The sequence below is a fragment of the Lucilia sericata genome, unplaced genomic scaffold (genome assembly GCF_015586225.1).
Source record: "Lucilia sericata isolate MDLA Ls3-8-SP2 unplaced genomic scaffold, ASM1558622v1 Contig000826F_arrow, whole genome shotgun sequence".
NCBI classification, from domain to species: Eukaryota; Metazoa; Arthropoda; class Insecta; order Diptera; family Calliphoridae; genus Lucilia; species Lucilia sericata.
Genome location: NW_023994818.1, coordinates 24,975 through 45,000, shown reverse-complemented (window position 1 = coordinate 45,000; position 20,026 = coordinate 24,975). Strand labels below are relative to the sequence as shown.

Sequence of the window (20,026 nt, the reverse complement as noted above, 5' to 3'; positions counted from 1 at the left end):
TAGTTAGTTAGTTAGTTAGTTAGTTAGTTAGTTAGGTAGTTAGTAGTTAGTTAGTAGTAGTTAGTTAGTTAGTTAGTTAGTTAGTTAGTTAGTAGTTAGTTAGTTAGTTAGTTAGTTAGTTAGTTAGTTAGTTAGTAGTTAGTTAGTTAGTTTAGTTAGTTAGTTAGTTAGTTAGTTAGTTAGTTAGTTAGTTAGTTAGTTAGTTAGTTAGTTAGTTAGTTAGTTAGTTAGTTAGTTAGTTAGTTAGTTAGTTAGTTAGTTAGTTAGTTAGTTAGTTAGTTAGTTAGTTAGTTAGTTAGTTAGTTAGTTAGTTAGTTAGTTAGTTAGTTAGTTAGTTAGTTAGTTAGTTAGTTAGTTAGTTAGTTAGTTAGTTAGTTAGTTAGTTAGTTAGTTAGTTAGTTAGTTAGTTAGTTAGTTAGTTAGTTAGTTAGTTAGTTAGTTAGTTAGTTAGTTAGTTAGTTAGTTAGTTAGTTAGTTAGTTAGTTAGTTAGTTAGTTAGTTAGTTAGTTAGTTAGTTAGTTAGTTAGTTAGTTAGTTAGTTAGTTAGTTAGTTAGTTAGTTAGTTAGTTAGTTAGTTAGTTAGTTAGTTAGTTAGTTAGTTAGTTAGTTAGTTAGTTAGTTAGTTAGTTAGTTAGTTAGTTAGTTAGTTAGTTAGTTAGTTAGTTAGTTAGTTAGTTAGTTTAGTTAGTTAGTTAGTTAGTTAGTTAGTTAGTTAGTTAGTTAGTTAGTTAGTTAGTTAGTTAGTTAGTTAGTTAGTTAGTTAGTTACTTAGTTCCAACTAACGACTTGCACTTTTTTTAATACGAATAAGGCCTTTATTATCTTATCATTGTCCCACTGTTTTATCACCACGAGATTGCAAGATATTACAGATACATTTTTTAAACAACATGCTGTCCGAATAAACAATGGGAAATAGTAGTACATAATATAAATGAAATATACATAATAGAGATTGTTTTGTCTCAAATAAATAATATTTAAATTTTTAAACCAGTTTTTTTATTTCATTATCTAAATAAAAACAATACACGTATTATTATGTTAACTATTTTTTCCCTCTCATTTGTTCCACTAATACAAATTGATAAACAAAAAAAAATGTTGTGAACTTTTCTTAAGATAAACAAAATAATATAAATAAATCGAATAGAAATATGGAAAAAAGCAAATATTTATTTAATACATGCGACAAATAAACAATTCCAGGTTAATTATTGTAAGTACACATCAGGCATGGAAAATTTAGTAAGATTGCACTTTTTTTCAGTGCATTTTATATCTCACAATCTCCCTGTAACAGTCTGTCATTTAAGTTCCAAATTAAATTTTCCCATTATAGAAGACCTCCCCTATAATTATGTATGAATGAGTGTAAATATAATTTTGTGTATATTAGTATTTGCATATCTGTGTGTATCTGCGGACATTTATATGATTTAATATTTGCTGTCATTTGCTTCTATTTTATTTTCATTTAATTTTTTTTATTTCTCATATTTTTTTCAATTAATGGATCTATCTTGTAAAGCAGGAAATACTGTTGCATATTATATTGCATTATTTGTGTCGGTTGTTGTTGTTATCTAACTGCAACAAATGATAAATAATACCATCAATTCAAAGGGTTACAAAAGAAAAACCCAACTAAAAGAAAAAAAAAAACAAACAAGAAGACTTGAAGAAGTAAAACACAAGAGTGTAACAAATTGCAATTACAAGACAATAAGTGTTGCCAATGTAGGCTTTTGAGAGGAAAAAAATGTGGTGTAAAATTGATATTGATTTCTTTGCTTTGAACTCTTATATAACCCAACAAAGTTTTTGTCTTTATTTAATCGTAATAAATTTATATTAATATAAAAATTTCCTATATATGTAGGTATGATCTGTTAAACGACTTGGTAAATATCGTCGATAAAGGGATAAATCAACATAGTCAAGTCTATAGTCTAGTCTACAGTCTAGTCTATAGTCTAGTCTATAGTCCCAGTCTATAGTCTAGTCTATAGTCTAGTCCTATAGTCTAGTCCTATAGTCAGTCTATTCGAGTCTATAGTCTAGTCTAGTAGTCTAGTCTATAGTCTAGTCTATAGTCTAGTCTAGTCTATAGTCTAGTCTATAGTCTAGTCTATAGTCTAGTCTATAGTCTAGTCTATAGTCTAGTCTATAGTCTAGTCTATAGTCTAGTCTATAGTCTAGTCTATAGTCTAGTCTATAGTCTAGTCTATAGTCTAGTCTATAGTCTAGTCTATAGTCTAGTCTATAGTCTAGTCTAGTCTATAGTCTAGTCTATAGTCTAGTCTATAGTCTAGTCTATAGTCTAGTCTATAGTCTAGTCTATAGTCTAGTCTATAGTCTAGTCTATAGTCTAGTCTATAGTCTAGTCTATAGTCTAGTCTATAGTCTAGTCTATAGTCTAGTCTATAGTCTAGTCTATAGTCTAGTCTATAGTCTAGTCTATAGTCTAGTCTATAGTCTAGTCTATAGTCTAGTCTATAGTCTAGTCTATAGTCTAGTCTATAGTCTAGTCTATAGTCTAGTCTATAGTCTAGTCTATAGTCTAGTCTATAGTCTAGTCTATAGTCTAGTCTATAGTCTAGTCTATAGTCTAGTCTATAGTCTAGTCTATAGTCTAGTCTATAGTCTATCTATAGTCTAGTCTATAGTCTAGTCTATAGTCTAGTCTATAGTCTAGTCTAGTCTAGTCTATAGTGTAGTCTATAGTGTAGTCTATAGTCTAGTCTATAGTCTAGTCTATAGTCTAGTCTATAGTCTAGTCTATAGTCTAGTCTATAGTCTAGTCTATAGTCTAGTCTATAGTCTAGTCTATAGTATAGTCTATAGTCTAGTCTATAGTCTAGTCTATAGTCTAGTCTATAGTCTAGTCTATAGTCTAGTCTATAGTCTAGTCTATAGTCTAGTCTATAGTCTAGTCTATAGTCTAGTCTATAGCCTAGTCTATAGTCTAGTCTATAGTCTAGTCTATAGTCTAGTCTATAGTATAGTCTATAGTATAGTCTATAGTCTAGTCTATAGTCTAGTCTATAGTCTAGTCTATAATCTAGTCTATAGTCTAGTCTATAGTCTAGTCTATAGTGTAGTCTATAGTCTAGTCTATAGTCTAGTCTATAGTCTAGTCTATAGCCTAGTCTATAGCCTAGTCTATAGTCTAGTCTATAGTCTAGTCTATAGTCTAGTCTATAGTCTAGTCTATAGTCTAGTCTATAGTCTAGTCTATAGTCTAGTCTATAGTCTAGTCTAGTCTATAGTCTAGTCTATAGTCTAGTCTATAGTCTAGTCTATAGTGTAGTCTATAGTCTAGTCTATAGTCTAGTCTATAGTCTAGTCTATAGTCTAGTCTATAGTCTAGTCTATAGTCTAGTCTATAGTCTAGTCTATCGTCTAGTCTATAGTCTAGTCTATAGTCTAGTCTATAGTCTAGCCTATAGTCTAGTCTATAGTCTAGTCTATAGTCTAGCCTATAGTCTAGTCTATCTATAGTATAGTCTATAGTATAGTCTATAGTCTAGTCAATAGACTAGGGTATTGCCAAGTCTCTGGCCATTACCCTCAAATATATCTAATACAGTTCAAAGACTTATTAAAACAAAACTCGTACATACAATTACCTAATTTTTTAAATTAGAGCAAAACTAAAATTTGATACAAAATAACTGTAAACACAAAGCAATAACCTAAAATAATCACTTTACTCTTGTTTAACAATGAATAATGACGTTGTATTTATTGTTTGATTGAAAAAAAAGAAGTTTTAACTACCAATAAATTGCAACATATTAAACAAAAACAACAAAAAATTAATAAAAAATAACAGCAGCTACACACACACAAAATTGTTTTCTTAATTTCAAGTTTTTATTTGCTTTTGATTACTCATTTTCAATGGTCGTACTAGTCAGCAAGTCAAGAAATAGTCCAGTTTTATTTTTATTAAAGAAAACTTCAAGAACCTGTTGTATATTGTTGTTGCTGTAATACCTACATACCACCCATTTGTTTGTTAGCTATTGTTGTTGTTGCTTTTATTGTTTTGATTTTTTAACTGTAATTTTCTTACTCCCCTTCTGATTATTATTTTCTATAAACAATTTCTCAATTGAAACTTGCCAGACATATTGAACTTTGGCGAATTGAATGCTGCCTTACTTTAATATTAGATGGAAGTGTGTGTATGTATGTTTAAGTGTGTAGTTTGTTTGTTTTTATTTTTATAGGTTATTTTGTTGGTATTTTTTGGGGGGCTACCTCACATTTTTGTTGTTTATTAACCATATAAAGAGCACTTTAAAATGGTTTTAATAGCAATTTTGAGCTTTAAATTGTACTTACTCTCATTTTTTTTACATTGCCCGTCATATTGAGTGTTTGTACGTGTGTTTTGTTTTGTTGGTATTTTCATTTTACTATTTTTGTATGAAAATCACGAACCATACCTTTGTATACTCAATGTAATGTTATTTATTTTTTTATTATTTTATAACTCTCCCAAATGCTTTTTTATGCCACGTTAAGTATTTTCTGTTTTAGGTTTTTTTTTTGGTAAATTTTAACACCCAAAAAATACTTTTCAATTTTTTTTACAGTTGTTTTGTTTTTATACCAATTTTTTGTACATTTTACAAAACTTCCCTCTCTAATCAGAGTTTGATGTTGTTGCACAGTGGCATAGATTTGTATAGCAATTAAAAGAAAAAATATAATATTTAAAGAAAAAACAACTGTTATACTAAACTTCCTTTTGAGAAAAGTGTTATACTTTCAATTTTCTATAAAAAATTTATACTCATATTTTCTATATAGGAAAAACTGTTATACATATTTTAATTTTTAATAGAAAGGTGTTATAAACAAAATTTAAAGAAAAAACTGTTCAAATCAATGCATTCTATAGAAAAATCAATTTTACATAAAATTTTCTATTAAAGAAACTTTTATATTTATTTCTTTTCCATGATTTCTATGGTAAACTGTATTTTATATAATTCGGTTTTTAAGAAAAACTGTTATACTCAATATATTCTAAAGAAAAAAATTATATGGAAAAACTTTTACACACAAATTTTTCTATGAATAACTGTTATACAAACTCTTTTATAGAAAAAACTATTATACACAATTTTTTCTATAGAAAAAAATTGTTATACACGAATATTTTTATAGAAAAAAACTAATTTTTCAATAGAAAAAACTGTTAAAAAGTAAAGAAAACTTTTATACAAAATTTTTATGGAAAAAACTGTTACACCCAAATATTTCTATAAAAAGAACTGTTATACATAAATTTCGCTATGAATAAAAGTGTTAAACAGAGACTTTTCTATAGAAGAAAAACTGTAATACTAAATTTTTTTCTATAAAAAACTGTTATACAATTTTTTTATAGCAAAAACTATTATACACAAATTTTTCTATGTGAAAATGCTTTCATGTTATTCACTTTTTTATGGAGTAACTGTTATTCACAATTTTTCAACAGAAAAAACTGTTATACATGTAGTTTTCTGTAAAAAAACTCTTATACATTTTTCTATAGAAAAAATGTAATAGAAGTATTTTTTATATAAAGTAACTGTTATACAAATTAAAAAAAAAAAAACTGTTATATACAATCTTTTTTTATATAAATAAACTGTGATACACAAACTGTTATACATTTTTTTCTATAAAAAAATTGTTGTTGACAAATTTTGCCACAGAAAATATATTATACACGAATTTCTCGAGAGAAAAAACTGTTATACACAAAGTTTTCTATAGAAAAAACTGTAATATACACATTTTCTCTTAAAAACTGTTATATACAACTTTTTATACACAAACTTTTCTTTATTAAAAAACTGTTATACACAAAATTTTCTATAGAAAATCTGTAATATCCATTTTTCTATTGTAGCAACTGTTATACATATATTTTTTAGTAGAGAAACTGTTATACACAATTTTTTACTTAAAAAAGAAAAACTGTTATAAAAAAATTTGTCTCTAGAAAAAATTGTTATACAAAAACATTTTAACAAAAAAATTGTTATACACTGTTTTTTTTATAAAAGTGTTATACATCGTTAAAAATTTAAAAATGTTTTTTTAATCGTCAAAATTTTTTTCTTTTCAGAAATATTAGTTAACCACACCACTGTGACAATGTAAATGACTGTTTATATATTTATTTACCAAATTACTTTAAAAACAACAACGACAACAACATCAAAACATACATTCATTATCATTTGCATTGAATTACATTAATTAACTTTCGTAATTTTCAAAATTAAAAGACTTTATTTAATTTTCATCGACACACACACACGCAGACACACTTGAAAGTTAAACTTGTAACAAATTTGTGTCTATTGCTATTTGATTGTTTTTGAACTTGTTTCTATATTTGTTGTAGTTGTTCAGGTTCTAATCTCAAACGCCCCCAATTTTAATGGAATTTCCAAATACATCAAAAATAAACTACAATTAAAAAAATTTTTTTTTTGTATTATTTATTTGGACTTATTTTATTTCGTTTACGTATGATTTTGTAAGTGTTTTTTATTTGTGCTATTTATTTATTTACTTTTTATATTATTTAGTTGAAAATTTATTATAACACAAAGTAATATATGATGAGATATTTTTTATATATACAATTTTTTCATATAAAAAGAGGTTTTTAGCTGGCAATATGCTGCAATTTCAATTGTTTTATTTATTTATTTTTTTGTTTAACTGATAAGATTCTTTTATTTTTAGTTTAATTCAAAACACTTATACTAATTGTAAATTATTTTCTATATTTGAAAGTTTGTATGTTTTCTTTTATCAATGATGATTTTGTAACTACAGTACAGTGGGAATGAAAGGGAATAAGAAGGTTTATTTATTTATTTAATGAATCTTGCAAAAAACAAAAAAACATTGAATTTATATAATTTAATAAATGATTTATTCTTATTTTTTCAGATAACCATATAGGAAACGGTCAAATGGTGTAAGGTAAGTACCTACTTAGAAAAAAGTGTTATACACGAACATAACTGTTATAAAAAATATTCTATAAAAATACTTTTATACATACCTAAACTTTTCTAAAGAAAAATCTGTTATACATACACTTTTCTATAGAAAAAACTGGTATACATAAATTTTCCTGTAGAAAAACTCTTATACGCTTATTTTTTCTAGAGAAAAAAGTGTTAAAACTTTTTTCTATAGAAGAATGGTTATTAGCAAAAATTTCAACTAAAAAACTGTTATAAACAAATATTTCTATTGGAATACTGTTATACACAAATTTATTTATAGAAAAAACTGTTATACACAAAGATGTCTATAGAAAAACTTTTATACAAAAAGATTTCTAAAGATATAACTGTTATGCACAAATTTTTCTATCGAAAAACTATTACACACAAATTTTTCTATAGAAAAACTTTTACACACAAATTTTCCTATAGAAAAACTCTTATACATTTCTTTTTTCAAGAGAAAAAATTGTTATAAACAAATTTTTCTATAGAAAAATAGTTATAAGCATAGTTTTCCACAAAAAAGCTGTTATACAAAAATTTTCTATTGAAAAACTGTTATACACAAATTTTGTCTATAAAAAACTGTTATACACAAAGATGTCTATAGAAAAACTTTTATACATAAAATTTTCTAAAGAGAAAAACTGTTATGCACAAAGATGTGTATAGAAAAAACTGCTATACAGAAATTTTCCTATAAAAAAACTCTTACACATTTATTTTTTCAAGAGAAAATGTTTTCTAAACAATTTTTTTTATAGGAAAACTGTTATAATTAAATTTTTTTTATAGAAAAAACTGTTATACACAAATTTGTCTAAAGAAAATACTCTTATACCCAAACATATCTATAGAAAAAAAACTGTTAAACTAAAACTGTTTTATACATAAACTTTTCTAAAGAAAAAACTGTTATACACAAATTTTTCTATAGAAAAACTATTACACTCAAATTTTCCTATAGACAAACTCTTATACATTAATTTTTTCAAGAGAAAAAAAATGTTGTAAACTAATTTTTATATATAAAAATAGTCATAAGCAAAGTTTTTTTTACAGAAAAGTTGTTATAAAAAAATTTTCTGTTGGAAAACTGTTATACACAAATTTTTTCTATAAAAAACTGTTATACACAAAGATGTCTATAAAAAATCTTTTATAAATAAATTTAAAAATTTTTTTTTTCTATAGCAAAAACTGCTAAACAGACATTTTCCTAAAGAAAAAAGTATTATAAACAAATTTATAGAAAATGGTTATACGCAAAATTTTCTACAGTAAAACTGTTATAAACAAATTTTTCTATGGGAAAACTGTTATACAAAAATTTTTCTAAGAAAAAACTATTGATAAATTCTTATACATTTATTTGTTCTAGAGAAAAAAGTTTTATAAACAAATTGTTTTATAGGAAAACTGTTATACTTAAATTTTTTATAGAAGAAACTGTTATACCTAAATTTTTTATAAAAGAAACTGTTATACACAAATTTTTCGAAAGAAAATACTGTTATATCCAAACGTATCTATTGAAAAAACTGTTATACTCAAACATGTCAATAGAAATACTTTTATGCATAAACTTTTTCAAAGAAAAAACTGTTATACTGAAATTTTTCTATAGAAAAACATATAAAAAAACTGTATAAACAAATTTTTCTATGAAAAAAAAAAAACTATTATACCAAACTGTTATATATAAATTTTTCTACAGCAAAAAGTGTTTTAAAATAATTTCTCTACAGAAAAACGGTTATACATAATTTTTTCTAGAGAAAAAAACAGTTATGCACAAATTTTGCTATGATTTATATTTCTATACGCCGAATTTCTCATAGAAATAATTGTTATACATATTCTTTACCGTTTTTTTTTGCTCAATTTTAGCTCATTAGATACATTAACAGTTCACAGAAAAACCTTCTAATTACAATATAGTTTCTGTGATTTTTTTTTTAAATTTACTAATTTAAAAACCATTTAATTCGAATTAAGTAATTTCCATTGTTGTAATATAATTTCTAGTTAGAAGGTAGAATGTTATAAAATATCTTAGTTTTTAGCTAAATATAAGAGAACAACGGAACAACAATGAGAATATACATTTGTATGCAAAAAAATATCCTTCAGGGTGTGTTTTCTTTTTGCTGCTAGGAACATGTCTCTAATAAAGATAGTTTGACGTTGTTTTTGTTCTTTTTATTATTATTTCCATTCATCAGCTGATGTTTGTCACTAAACCTATAGAGTGTGTAAAAGTAATTAGATATAATTGCATGGTAAGCAAAAAAAAAAAAAAACAGAACAAAATATACCAAGCAAAATATTATTTTACAAACAAACAGATATTTTTACATACATTTTTTTTTTGTTTTCATTGTACAACCTGTAGTCAGGAAGACACAAAATTGACATTCAAAATAATCGGTTATACCAAGAGGCAGAGACAGGCAAACGATTCAGAACTCTCTCTGACTACTGTCATTTTAAGTGAAATGATTTTTAGTTTATTTTTTGATGTTGTGTCTGTAAATTAACTGATGGATGGGATGGGATGGTTGGATAAATGAATGTGTTTGTAAATATATATTCTAAAACTGACTCACAAATTTTTGAGGTTTGTCTATTGGTCTTTTGTGTTTTTTTTTTTTGCTTTGTTCCTTTTTTATTATATTTTTACTAATTGCATTGAGTTTGTGTAATTTAGTTTTTGGAACTAAAATTACATACTAATTGCAAATTTACAAACTGTATATTTTTATGTAATTTACAAGGCGACGTAATTAAAAAGAAATTTTTAAAAGACAGAATTATGAAAAATATTGTTATTTACGAAATTTTTTAAAGAAACAACTATTATACATAGAATTTGTTATAGAAGAAGCTGTTATACACACATTTTTCTATAAAAAAATGTTTTTCCACTCTTATACACAAATTATCTATAGAAAAAAACTGTTACTTACAAAGTTTTTTATAGGAAAAAATTTATACAATAGATTTTTTAGGAAAAACTGTTATACATTTTTCTATAGAAAAAACTGTTATATAACAAAATTTGTCTATAGAAAAAACTGTTGAAATTTTTCTATACAGAAAGGGTTTTTATTGGAAAAACTGTTACACTAAAATTTTCTGTAGAATAAACTGTTTATATACAAAGTTTTCTATAGGAGAAACTGTTATACAAAAAGGTTTTTATTGAAACTGTTATATAAAAATTGTTTGTACAGAAAGGATTTCATTGGTAAAACTGTAATACATAAATTTTTCTATATAAAAACTGTTATACACAAATTTTGCTATAGAAAAAACTGTTATACATACATTTTTTATAGAAAAAACTGTTATACACAAATTTTGCTATAGAAAAAGCTGTTATACAAAAATTTTTCTACAGAAAAAACTGTTATACACAAATTTTTCTACAGAAAAACTGTTATACACAGTTGAACAGATAGAATTTTATTGGTAAAACTGTTGTACATTAATTTTTCTATAAAAAACAGTTATACACAAAATTTTTCTATAGAAAAAAACTGTTATACACAAATTTTGCTATAGAAAAAACTGTTATACATAAATTTTTCTATAGAAAAAACTGTTATATACAAATTTTTCTACAGAAAACTGTTATAACAGTTTGGTAAAACTGTTATACACAGTTAAACAGTTTGGTAAAACTGTTATACATAAATTGTTCTATAAAAAACTGTTATACACAAATTTTTCTACAGAAAAACTGTTATACACAGTTAAACAGAAAGGATTTTATTGGTAAAACTGTTATACATAAATTTTTCTATAAAAAAACTGTTATAGACGAATTTTTGTATAGAATAAACTGTTATAATAATTTTTTTTTTGTAAAAAACTGTTATACACAAAATTTTTCTAGAGAAAAAACTGTTATACACAAATTTTTCATAAAAATGTGTTTAAATGCAATTTTTTATTTTGGAAAGAAACTGTTATACAATTTTTTTAACTACATTTATAATGAAATTCAACAGTTTATATTTTTACTTTCCCCTCTAAAATAAACCCTTTTGTTTTCATAATAATCAACTTCATCAACATCGTCGATGAAGTTTAGTCATCATCTTTATGTATTTAATAATATGAAAAAAAGTATAATTTATAACAATTAACCGCAATTAAATGAAGAATTTCTTTATTTTTATTTTATGAACGAAAAAAAAAAAAATTAGGAAAAAATTTTCTAAGATAGTTTGTGGCTTTTAATCAGTAAAGTACTTTATTTGTGGCTGCTAGTGTGTTTTTTTTTCCTACTTGCAGACAAAATTGCATAAATAACAAGATCTTTATGAGAAAATATAATTTAAAAAGAAATTTCTGCAAAAATTATAGAAAAATTCTAAATATTTGTAATAATTTGCTAAAGTAAATTTTTGTAAACTATTCTGTTAGCATTTAAAAACATACATATTTTCTCAAAACACTTTTCGTGTTTAGTCTTTTAATGTAAAAATTGGAAAAAAAAACCATGAGTAAAACAGATAGAACCAAAAAAATGAATAAATAAACACAAAAATAAATATAAAAAAAAAACAAAATTGTATATAAATGTGGTATAAAGTTTCTCGTACCAAAATGAAAACTTGGCCATAAAATTGTTCGTGTTATTTGCTTGAATATTGTATCATGTTTCTTACGTACTTTTTTTGTGTGTGTTTCTTTTTTATCTGTCCGTCCCTTCAACCGTTTGCCACTGTATTTTTTGTTGTTTATTTTGTCATGTTTCTTCGTTACGTTTTGTTTATTTGAAGATTCCATTAGTATTTTTCATGATTTTTTTCTATTTGGTTTTAATAGAGATAAACTTTTTGGGAAAAAGTACCTTTTTTCAGGCAAAAGTACCAACAACTGTTATATTAACATTTTTCAATATAAAAAACTGTTATACTCAAACTTTTTATAGAAAAAAAATAAATATTTCTATAGAAAAATTTATTATACAGAATTTTTTCAATGGAAAAAACAGTTATAAACAATTTTTTTTAAAGAAAACTGTTATACAGAATTTTTTTTCTTTAGAAAACAGTGTTATACACAATATAAAAAATATAACAAATTTAATGCTCTAAATTTTAACTGTAATACATATATTTTTCTATAAAAAAACTGTTATACTAATTTTTTTTTATAGGAAAATCTGTCATACATATATTTTTCTATAAAAAAACTGTTATACTTAATTTTTTTTATAGGAAAAACTGTTATACCCAAATATTTCTATAGAAATGCCGGTTAAACAATTTTTTTTATAGATAAAACTGTTATAAACAATTTTTTCTTTAAAAAAAAAAAAACAATATACGCAAATTTTTCTGAAGAAAAAAGTGTTATACAGAAATTTTTCTATAGAAAAAAGTGTTATACAGAAATTTTTCTATAGAAAAAAAGTGTTATACACAAATTTTTCTTTAAAAAAAGCTGTTATACACTATTTTGTCTATAAAAAAATTTAATGCTCTATTTTTTACAGAAAAAACTGTTATACATACATTTTCTTATAGAAAAAAACTGTTATACATAAATTTTTCTATAAAAAAACTGTTATACCCAAATTTTCTTTAGGCAAATGTGTTATACGCAAAAATTGTCTATAAAAAACTGTTATGCTCTAGTTTTTACAGAAAAAACTGTTATACATTAATTTCACTATAGGAAAAATGTGTTATACATAAATATTTCCATAGAAAAAACTGTTATACATGGTTTTATTTGAAGATTTTATTTATTTAAATATTCCATAAGTTATTTTCATGATTTTTTTTTTCAATTTGAATTTAACAGAAATAATCTTTTTGAAAAAGTACCTTTTTAGGAAAAGTATCATTGAATTTAAGGTACTTTTAAGGTTATAAAGGTTTTTATTAAATTAAAGATTTGTTTTAAAATCAATGTTATGTTATATTATTAAAATTAGTACTTTTTATTTTTTTATACTTTTATCTAGAGTTATGGTGCTAAAAATAAGTACTTTTTCTTCAATTGAATTCGAGTTTTATTCAAAATTTACGGTAATTATGCTCCTATCTTCGTTATTTATCAATCGATTTTGCAGACAGACTGATATCATCTAATCGTATTCGCAATACGGAATTGAACATTTGATTTGAGAGATGAAACTAGAAAACTAGAAATTAGTACTTTTTTCTTACTTAAAGTACCTAAATTTCTTTCGAGAGCACACATTAGTACTTAATTCTCGACTTACGGTTAATGAAATAAATATCTGGTTTCCTTTTGCAAATATTTATTTGATTTATGTTTATTCTAAATGGAAAAAGAAGTGAAATGAAACTAGTTACTCTACTGTTTACTGGGGATATATACTGGAACTACTACTTGTAATTTAAATAAAAGAAATCTGTCTCTTTGACATAAATTTATTCTAGCAGAGATAAAACTATTAGGCATGATTATGTTTATGTAAACTGTTAATTTCCAGTTTAAAATGGTACCAGAAAAAGATACCAATTTCTTGACAAATTTCCCCCTTTTGTATTTCCTTAAAAAAGGAGCTTAAATTGCTACATGTTGTCTTTTTTTTTCAAAGTGTTTGTTTCTCAGTTTGTGAGTGTGCTTTTGTTGTATAAAATGTTACCTGTTAATTTATGAATAGGATAGAGTGCCGGATTATGCCAGTGTTAAGGGTATTCGGTTACACATTCACAACAACTACAAAAACAGCAACAATTTCTTTCCAAATAAAACCTTAAATTTGTTGTGGCCTATGTGGGTAATTGTCTGTGTGCTAAGTTTTCTGGGTTTATAAATTTTTTAATTCTCTCTAGAGTTTCATTTAGGTTAGTTTGTTTCTTCTTTTATTTAAATTAAGTTCATGCTGGTTGTGTTTTCCTTGGTATGATGTACATATGTATATAGAGACATCTTCCATTTTCAGTTGCTGTGGCCATGATGTCAGTGACTCGGGTTGAAGGAGAATGGGTAACAGAAGGTTTATAAGTTTTATCAAATATTCATTCATTTAAGTTTATTAGAATTAAATTAAGGAGATTTTCAAAAAGTGACTCTTTTGATAACCTTTGTCATAATGATAAGGGTATAAATAAGGTTGTTCTTCTGGGTCATATCCGAACCAAATCTTTTTAAGATTTTAAAATCTTCAGATGTCCGCCTCATGGAAATCGAACTGTAAATGTGTTAGTTCATTTTAAATTTCATTATACTGTAGTCTAATTAACTCCTTTTTTATGGCAAAATTATTAGTTTTCCAAATCTGGAACAATTTTGTGCACCTTGAGAACCCATTAGTACTTTGGCACTTTTTTTTAGAGAGTTTAGAAAATGATCGTAAGGTCCCGAAAAACAATCATTAACTTGTTGCTTTGTCAAATGACCAATATGAATATGTTATCAGTCAGTCCTTTTGAGTCTAAGAGCAATTCACGTCTGATCAATTTCTCAAGATTTAATGATACGATTGAATAGTCTGATAGTGACTAATAGATCAAGCTTATCATAGAAAGTTTTCCAGTCAGTGCTCGAGACGTCGTTATTTCTAACCAGTTATGTGCAGCCATTGCGATCATGTTTCTTTGAGTCTAATTATAACTAGACAACCTTTTGAGGTGCAAAAACGTAAGGAAGTATTGGACAATCCTATCTCTCTTCAGCGATTATTATAGAAAATTCATTAGCCAGTGTTAATTTTTGAATCGTTAGTGTCGGTAGTAGATCAGTACTCCAAATTGACTGCATAAATAAAAACGTTTTCGTGTTAACTCTTTAATCATATTTCTGTTTAATAGACAACAAAATATTTTCAAAAGGTAGAATAAAGAAATACCTTCGTACGACTACGTTTTCTAATAAAATTATTATACGAGTGTGTGTGTTTGTACGAGTATATTTCATTTTTGTTGATATACAATATTTATGGATTTCATGAGTTTTTTATAGTTATTTTAGTGTTAGAGCCATGAAGAAGAAATGCTTTTAAACCACAATACCCTGACATCAAGTAAAGAAATACCGAGTCAAGTATAAATATGCAACCAACCAACCAGCCAGCCAAACAACCAACTTACTCACAAAACAATTGCACTGCTGTATTCGACGTACAAATCTTTTTGAAGATGTACATACATACAAATGTACTTATACACATAAACATACAAACGTCTATTTATTTGCAGTTGTTGGTAGGTACACTTGGTATTAGAAATAAAAGTAAATGACTGACTGGGGCTGGTTGTTGGCTTTTTTTATTTCATTTGTAACCGTAAAAATACATTAAATAAATAAAAACCCCAACAGGTTTCTGACTAATCGCTGTTGCATTCTCTAAGATTATGGCCAACATCTTATTTTGGATGAATGTTGTTTTTTCTTTTCATTTTTTATATACACGTATTCGTAATAGAGGGGAAGTTGGAAAAGTAACGAAACAGAAATAATTTTTTGATTAAAAAGACTATAGACTAGACTATAGACTAGACTATAGACTAGACTATAGACTAGACTATAGACTAGACTATAGACTAGACTATAGACTAGACTATAGACTAGACTATAGACTAGACTATAGACTAGACTATTGACTAGACTATTGACTAGACTATAGACTAGACTATAGACTAGACTATATGACAAGACTATAGACTAGACTATAGACTAGACTATAGACTAGACTATAGACTAGACTATAGACTAGACTATAGACTAGACTATAGACTAGACTAGACTATAGACTAGACTATAGACTAGACTATAGACTAGACTAGACTATAGACTAGACTATAGACTAGACTATAGACTAGACTATAGACTAGACTATAGACTAGACTATAGACTAGACTATAGACTAGACTATAGACTAGACTATAGACTAGACTATAGACTAGACTATAGACTAGACTATAGACTAGACTATAGACTAACTATAGACTAGACTATAGACTAGACTATAGACTAGACTATAGACTAGACTAATAGACTAGACTATAGCTAGACTATAGACTAGACTATAGACTAGACTATAGACTAGAACTATAGACTAGACTATAGACTAGACTATAGACTAGACTATAGACTAGACTATAGACTAGACTATAGACTAGACTATAGACTAGACTATAGACTAGACTATAGACTAGACTATAGACTAGACTATAGACTAGACTATAGACTAGACTATAGACTAGACTATAGACTAGACTATAGACTAGACTATAGACTAGACTATAGACTAGACTATAGACTAGACTATAGACTAGACTATAGACTAGACTATAGACTAGACTATAGACTAGACTATAGACTAGACTATAGACTAGACTATAGACTAGACTATAGACTAGACTATAGACTAGACTATAGACTAGACTATAGACTAGACTATAGACTAGACTATAGACTAGACTATAGACTAGACTATAGACTAGACTATAGACTAGACTAGACTAGACTATAGACTAGACTATAGACTAGACTATAGACTAGACTATAGACTAGACTATAGACTAGACTAATAGACTAGACTATAGACTAGACTATAGACTAGACTATAGACTAGACTATAGACTAGACTATAGACTAGACTATAGACTAGACTATAGACTAGACTATAGACTAGACTATAGACTAGACTAGACTAGACTAGACTAGACTATAGACTAGACTATAGACTAGACTATAGACTAGACTATAGACTATAGACTAGACTATAGACTAGACTATAGACTAGACTATAGACTAGACTATAGACTAGACTATAGACTTAAGTCTAGTTAAAGTTAGAACATTGTTAACAAAAAGAAACAGAAATACAATTTGCTGGAGTACTCCATAATTGTCAATCGTGAATACCAATACTAATGGATTCTGAGATATACTTCCCCCCTTTACAAAAAGCACACGCATTAAAAATGTATTCATTTGTTAGAAAAAAAAACTATTTACAATTGTATGTTGTTTCTTAAACATTTACAACTTTAAAGAAAAACAAAATATTCAGAAACAAAAAACACTTGAAACGACCATAAAACTACAAAAATAAAATGCGTTTTTAAAGCTTAAACATTGCAATTTTACCCTGAATTTAAAAATTACACATATAAAATTGCAATTCAACCGTTTAGCAATGAAAAGCAAACATTTTTTTAGAAAAAAAAATCATAAAAATGTAAATACTACATTTTTGAAATACATAAAATTTTGGAAATAAATGTGCTGAGAGCTGTAACGAATTAAGTAGGGACTTACAGATTTTGATATGAATTATACACTGAATTTTATTTATCTTGTCAAATATTTGTTAAAGAATGTGCCACAATCAGTGGGAGAACAGTGGGATTGAATAAATAAATGTTTTAATATTTGAAATTGATTCCAAAACTTTTAAAATGTTAACGTCCCTGGGGTGAAATTTACTTTAAAGGAAATTAACTGACTCAAAAGTCTTAATAGAGTAAACTCGCCAAACTCTATTCTAGGCTTCAGTGTAGACAGTAGTTTTATAGTTTTGATCTGAAATAGCATCAAATTGGTGACTAATGGTTTTGGTTTTTGGCCATAAGCGACTCTTTAAGTGTGAACCCCGTATTTTATATACACATACGGAATCTTGGGCCGATCTTTATGAATACATGCAAGTTGAAAATAATAAATTATTGAGCCGTCTTATTGGATTGGTGAATTTTAGGGAGCAAGAAAGCTCTTCACATATCTTTTTGCCGATAGTTGATCTAAATGATAATTAATTTTAGGATTTCTCTCCGTGCAGAAATTAAACAAATCTAGATCTAGATATAGATCTAACCCAAATAAGTGCCCATTTTTTTTGTAAGATATAGCCATGAACAACATTTTAAGTCTAAGAGCCGTTACAGCATTTAATAAAAAGGTTCTTTAGAATATCACAGAACTTTACGATTCGAAACGATCTGTGCATGTGATTTGATAGCAGACGTCAAATTTTCAAATTTTCTATCTTCACTACCCACTGTGTCTCGTGTTGGCCACTTTAGCTAATTTTTTTATATTTAATTCTTTTTTCACTTATTTTTTCATTATGCACAAAAAACTTATGAATGAATCAGACTGGAAAGAAGCTTTTGCTGCCGTGTTTTTTTTTACTCTTTGTTGGCATGTGTGAACGACGGACGACCAACGACGTACTTTTGCTGCTGCTATAATAAATATATTTTTGTAGGTACTTAACTCACAATTTAACACTAAAATGTACACAAGTACACTAATTGTGGTGTAGTTGGATGGATGGATGGATGATGATGATTATTATTTTTAAAAAGTAGCAAGCAAAAGCATTTAACTATAAGTATAATATGAATACATTTAGCATTTAGTTTTAGCATTAATATTATTCACAAGAGAAACAAATATAAAATAATAATATATTTTGACGGTAAGTTGGTTTAGTACCCGTTACCGGCAAACACCCAGCTATAGTGTAATTGAAGCAGGTGATTGTTGGTTGTACTATGTATTGTACTAACTACTATTAGGATTTATTTCATTGTGTCAGTTTTATACCTTACTGTTGGTTTTAAAACATAATTTTTTTATAATTTAGGCGAATTCTTGGAAAAATATTTGTGGAATTTTCACTAAAATATAGCTTTTTATAAAATGGTTTTATATTGTTAACTAAACATAGTTTTTAAACCTTATGGCTTATCGAGTTTACGCTTTAAGCTCTTTTATGTTCTTATGTCATTTGTTGTTTCAATTCAAATCATTCATCAACCCACTATTCTTTTAAACGAAATTCATTTTTAACAAATTTTTAATTATATTTTACATATTACTCTTATTTTGTTTCGTTTTTATTTAGATTTTAATTACTTTGTCTATGAAATGATTTCTGTTCTTTTTTTATTTTTTATAATTTTGTTTATTTAAGCATAAACATGTGTTTGATATCTCGTGGCATTTTATAAATTTAAAAATATTTGTCCAACTGAATATTGTTTTTTGGACAACTACTGGCAAATAAAATGCGTGTTTTTTGCTTTAGTTTGAAATCATAGCTAAAATTATACATAATTGGAATTTTAAAAATTATGAGAAAATTGTCAGATTTAATTTAAAAACTAGAAATATTTTTAATAGTTTTTAGTTTAGGATCTGAACCTTTTGTCTATAGTCTAGTCTATAGTCTAGTCTATAGTCTAGTCTATAGTCTAGTCTATAGTCTAGTCTATAGTCTAGTCTATAGTCTAGTCTATAGTCTAGTCTATAGTCTAGTCTATAGTCTAGTCTATAGTCTAGTCTATAGTCTAGTCTATAGTCTAGTCTATAGTCTAGTCTATAGTCTAGTCTATAGTCTAGTCTATAGTCTAGTCTATAGTCTAGTCTATAGTCTAGTCTATAGTCTAGTCTATAGTCTAGTCTATAGTCTAGTCTATAGTCTAGTCTATAGTCTAGTCTATAGTCTAGTCTATAGTCTAGTCTATAGTCTAGTCTATAGTCTAGTCTATAGTCTAGTCTATAGTCTAGTCTATAGTCTAGTCTATAGTCTAGTCTATAGTCTAGTCTATAGTCTAGTCTATAGTCTAGTCTATAGTCTAGTCTATAGTCTAGTCTATAGTCTAGTCTATAGTCTAGTCTATAGTCTAGTCTATAGTCTAGTCTATAGTCTAGTCTATAGTCTAGTCTATAGTCTAGTCTATAGTCTAGTCTATAGTCTAGTCTATAGTCAAGTCTATAGTCTAGTCTATAGTCTAGTCTATAGTCTAGTCTATAGTCTAGTCTATAGTCGAGTCTATAGTCTAGTCTATAGTCTAGTCTATAGTCTAGTCTATAGTCTAGTCTATAGTCTAGTCTATAGTCTAGTCTATAGTCTAGTCTATAGTCTAGTCTATAGTCTAGTCTATAGTCTAGTCTATAGTCTAGTCTATAGTCTAGTCTATAGTCTAGTCTATAGTCTAGTCTATAGTCTAGTCTATAGTCTAGTCTATAGTCTAGTC

The 20,026-nt window shown here is 26.2% G+C and overlaps 1 long non-coding RNA gene across 1 annotated transcript in view; it reads left to right on the top strand.

Moving 5' to 3' along the window:
• The window catches only part of LOC119608388, a 46,232-nt gene that overhangs the window by 5,738 nt on the left and 20,468 nt on the right, over nucleotides 1-20,026 (top strand). Inside the window, exon 3 of the long non-coding RNA XR_005231814.1 lies at nucleotides 6,976-7,008. This is a non-coding gene — a long non-coding RNA (uncharacterized LOC119608388). The remainder of the gene's footprint in view (nucleotides 1-6,975; nucleotides 7,009-20,026) is intronic.